Below are 5,335 nucleotides of genomic sequence, written 5' to 3'. Positions count from 1 at the left end.
GCGGGGCCCCGGAAGCGGCGGGACGAGGGCCGGGAGCCGCCTCCGCCGGCAGCGCAAACTTCGGGGGCTCCGCTGGAGCCGCCGGAGCCGGCCCCGGCGGCTCCTCCTCCCCCGGCCCGGCCCGGCCCCGCTCCCGCCCCGCCGCGGGGAGGGGACGCGGGCGGGGAGGTGCCGCAGCCCGGGGCCCCTCCGCCCCTGCCCCGCCCCGCCCTGCCCCGGAGGAGCCGGGCCAGGTGTCCCGGCCGCCGTGTCCCGGCCGCCCCGGGCGGGCTGGGCGGCTGCTGGGAAGCCGCTTCTCGCGGGGGGGTCGGGAGCCTTGCTGAGCCTTCGGGGGATGCAGCTGCGTGCCGGGATGCTCGCGTCCTTCCAGCTGGAGATGGCACAGACACCATCTCCGCAGCCCTCCCGGAGCCCAAGGCAAAGCCCGCTCATCCCGCTCCCCTCCTGCGGTGTACATGGAGGGACAGAAAGTTGCTCCGAAATTAAGGTCTCTCACAAAGCTGTGACAGCTGCCAGGCAAACACCTTTGCCCTGGTGAGAGGAGGTATCAGGGATTATTTTCCGAGGGGCAGGTCTACCCAGTTTCACAGTCAGTTGCCCAGCTGCTGTAATTCAGATTAATTCCATTACAGGTGACAAAATTGCAACCATTTAAATTACCCAGAGATCTAGCCTATCATTTTTGCATCAGTCCTCTTTATGCCAAACAAATCTGGGAAAAATATTAATAAAATATAAACATTCTATACATTGGGGGCAAATAAAGGAATAATTTGCAGAGCAGCTGAGGGGGAGGAAACAACTGTTGCACTATTCTTAAGAGAATCTATCATTTACTAATTTTTTCTCCCTCCCCACAGAAAAGATAGAAGCACTGGTCAGATAGAAGCACTTTTCTTAATAAGTAAACATGTATCGTCATTCTTCCATGTCTCTTTTTGAAACTGCTAGAATTTATTTAGCCAGTCTAGGCTGCATATTTACGAGATGCTTTGATTTTCACCTACCTTCTAAAAAGGATTAGCTGTGTGACAGTTCGGGTTTTTTTAAGCCATGCCTACTTACTTTTGCTTATTCTGCTTTGACAGACCAGATTTGTAATATTGTAGCTGTACCCAGCGATATGTAATTTCAGTTCAGAATAAAATATGCTTCAGATATTAAAGTATTGGCTATACCCATAGAGAGGGGATGTTAAATTTTTAGGTTAAAAAAGTCTTACAAATGACTTCAAGGTATTAATATGGGATGTGATTCAGGGCTGTGTGCAATACTAATTGGGTGGGGGGTATTGTTTCACTTGGATAATTGTGTTGCTCTATTTTTCTGTGGCATGTGCAGCCTTTGGATTTTCTGCCTGGATTCCCATCTCACTCCTAAAGTTGGGAAAAACATACTCATTGGATCAGAGTGCTTCTCTGACATACCACAAAGCAAGTAGTTTCTTCTGGGTGCTTGGTATGAAAGTGTAAAAATAACAAAAATTCTCTTTGTATGGAGACTGCTTGCAAATTCCCATGTGCAATACGTTTCACCCTTTTGAAGTGGCAGGTGCCGTATCAGAAAGAGTATCAAAGAGTTTAGACCATAAGGATCTGCACCTGTAAAAAAATCCTGGGTTTACATACTCTTACCTTATGAACTATTTTACTGTCCAGTCAATAACAAAACACTTAAAAGCTGAAACACAGTTATTGATATACTTCTGGTACCAAATCCTAGCAGTTAAAGCACTTAACATTTCTAAATTTATACACACAATTTAAGCACAATTATTTCTGAATTTTATCAAAATTCTGCTGCGTTCAAATTGTTTTCAAGTACTAGTGAAATGTAGCTCTTTCTGGTATTAAAAATAGTTTCTAAAAGTAAGCAGAGAAGTTAGGACAGAAAATAGTCTGAGTAACAGGGTGAAAATGCAACTGGGATTTTAGGCTCTGTTAATAACATGCTCTATATAAAGAGAAGCCTGCACCCTTCACAGATGTTTTCTGCAATTTCTTGAAACACATAACTACATCCCCACCTATTTGAGTGGGTGTATTTCCAGCTAGCAGCAGTCAGACAGACAGACAGGGGACTCTCCTGAAAGTGTCACCAGCCAAATGTCACTGATGGCAATGTATCACTTTTGTATGTTAAACGTAGCCTAGCTCAACGAGGCCCCAGATTCATCTGGTCCAGTACTGGTTTGGGCCTGGTGTAACAACTAAGAACTATCACTCAACAAGGGATGTGCATTACCCCACTAGTATTCATCTCCCATTCACTGCTTACTTAAAGGGCTGTCTCTGTTTCACAGCAATCTGTCCCTAATAATCAGATGCAACAGGATGGGAGGGTGCTGTGTGTTGTTTCAGATCCCTGGGAGAATTTAGGACAGTGGTGATCTGAATAGGGTCAAGGTGTGTCAAAGGGCCCCTGAGGTGAGCCCTTAAAGAGTCAAGTTTGTGAAGTCCTCAGCAGCCTGAGCTCCCACTGACCTCAGGAAAACACGCTCACTAGGCAGAGCACAGTGTGTTTTGTTATTACTGCCGACGTCGCCTTGGATGAATGCACTCCGAACTACAGCATGCAATTTAAGTCACCTCTAGTTAAAGTCAAATGGTTCACGATAGTCTGTAATGCAATATAAATAATAACAGAGCATATGTGAAAATATTTGGGAAAACATTAAGAGCCTCTAATTTGCTCTCTAGCACTCATATGTATTGGCCTGTTGCAAGATAATTTCCCCAAATCACTGAGTTGTCTGTAGCAAGATGTCTCCAGAGTTGTCAGTATGGGCATGAAGAATATCAAATTACTTGATAGGAAGGAATATGGAATACTTTACTCTCTAGGTAGTACATATATGTGAACTACATACATTGTCTGGTGTTTGTTTTTCATTTTAGAGCATCTGAGGACACCTTTAATTACAATAAGGTTGTTCATTAGCCTTCCTGACAGCATGACAATGTGCTCACCATGGTTGGTCTCCAGATGTTCTGAAATTGAGACACTTGAATTAGGATACAAAGAGGGACAGCACATTGAAGTTTCTTACCCACTTCTGTGCTAAAGTAAGACCTTCCCAAGAGTAAGAATGTTAGCCTTGTACACAAGCCAAAAACCTGAGCCAATAATTACTGTACTGACGTCAGGGTAACTCAACCTTTCTAGTCTCCCACAGTATGAAAGCTGCTTAGTATTGCAGGAGAAAATTAGAGCCTGTTTATTTTTTTCTTTGCCAGCCTTCCCTATATATATGTATTGTCCTGCCTATGGTCCTCATTTGGTCTTCAGACTAACAATATTTTGTAAGTTCACATGAGGTGAAATGTTTGTCACAGAACAGGGTTGTTTTTTGCTGAGCTGATCTTATTTTAGAGACAAATTGGGCAAGTCATTGAAAGGATATGTCACATCAGCTACTAACTTCTGCCCCCAACATGTCACAGGTGTGCTGTGGACTTGGTGTTCAGCACCTCAATCTGCCTCCTTTTTGTCCTCTGTCAGTGTCTCTGTGTTTAGGCTTGTTGAATCTCCATGACCTGATGTGTGCTTTCTGAAGGTACCACAGGTGACCTCCATGGGACTGTTTCTAATGATAAAGGTGGTACAAACTTATCCTACTTTTAAAACATGGAAGAATCCATAATTTAGAGCCACCTCTATCTCAGTTACCTACTGAATCCTAGACAAGGCTTTACAATCTAAATAGAAGGACAGTAAGGGAGGCTTCTTCCTTGTCCTTAATACGTGCTGGCACACCAGTGCTTTGAAGCATGAGGTCACTGCAGAAGCTACAAACAGGTACCATTTGGTGAACCACAGCAATTTCTGGTTTTGTTTCTGCTTATTGCCTTCCTTTATGACTTCTTTCTTCTAATGAGCAGTGAGTTTACTCTGTTTAATGAGTATGCATGCTCATGAAACAGAAATATTTGCCCTCATCATCTTTCAGACAGCTGTAACTACAGCTCACTCTCAAGGTGCTTTCTTTCAGGCTACAAAGCCTGAAATATTTAGACAGAGCAGTGGCAATGTGATGAGTAGCTGTGTAGCCTGAAAAAGCTCATCTTCATGTTACTACTGCTTTGCCAACATATTTATTCTAACATATACTAGGTTCTTCCTCTCCACTCCACAGGTTAGTCCACAACATAGATGCCCTAATCCAGGAAATTGCCTGTACCACCTATCAAAAGCTAGTCTGCCCTTTTCTAGGGTTGCAGTTCCACACCTTTCTCTCTCTCCTTTTCCTAGCATTTTTCTTAGGCTGGCACTAGCTTTGGTTTGACTATTCCCTATGACAACTGAGCTTGATAAGCTGATGAAAAATCAGCTCAGCAGTGACTGTGAGTAATTTTTTGCAGGTTTTGTGATCAGCACAGAGGAGGCTGATGAGGCAGCCCATGGTTGGCGGCACTGAGTTTCAGTCCCCAGGGTCTTCAGCTAAGCAGTGCTGGCTGCTCATTTTCCCTTGGCAAGTGCCCCTACTCTACCTCATCTTCAAACCTTACAGGTTTTGGAGCACCTCAGTTGTAGGACTGTTTCCTTTCACCAGGATTGGAAAAGTATTTCACTGGATAATTTCTGCCTGGTCGGTGTCTGAATCACATCCCACTGAAAGTGAGATGATAAACCATCCAGCTCAAGACATCCTTACCATAGAAAAGCCTGACCTGGAAGATTAGAATTTCTCTACAGACAGTTGAACATCAGGTCTTAGATGGAAACCATGAAGCAACCTGAGTTGTAGATATACTCAGCCACTGAGCGAGCAAAAATAAACTCTTCCCTGATGCACAGGTGCTATAGATGCAGATGAAAATAGGAGCTCAGGAGGAATTTCCCACCCAGGTCTTTCTTAGGAAGTAAGTTTAGTCTTTGTTGTTAGCACTCTGTGGAGAGAGCAGCCCTGCTGTGCCCACTGCGCCAGATAGCTCGATTCTCTCCTTGCTAGTTCTTCCTGCTCACCAAGATCATCTGAGCCCTCCAGTACCTTGTACTGTCACAGGTGAGTGTCCCTCTATGAAGGAATCAGTCGCTCTAGTTCTTCTAGACTTCCCAATATATGAAGGAAAACTCTTTTTACCTGAGTTCAGGGGACTTAGTGTGGATATACTCAATAAATGACTCAAAAATATAGGACTGGAAATTCAATCAAAAAGTAAGCATTGTGATTCAAAGTGATCACAATGCAAAAATTTCTGGTAAATGCACTAAATGTGAGTTTTGCATAGATTGATTTTTTTTTAACTGCAGTATTTTAAGGTCTAGTCTGACTTCACCACCATATGAGAATTCACGGCTGTCCTACTATCATGTTCCTGAAGTTTAATAGGGC

The sequence above is a fragment of the Lonchura striata genome, chromosome 2, assembly GCF_046129695.1.
Source record: "Lonchura striata isolate bLonStr1 chromosome 2, bLonStr1.mat, whole genome shotgun sequence".
Lineage (NCBI taxonomy): Eukaryota > Metazoa > Chordata > Aves > Passeriformes > Estrildidae > Lonchura > Lonchura striata.
This window is presented reverse-complemented; position numbering follows the sequence as displayed.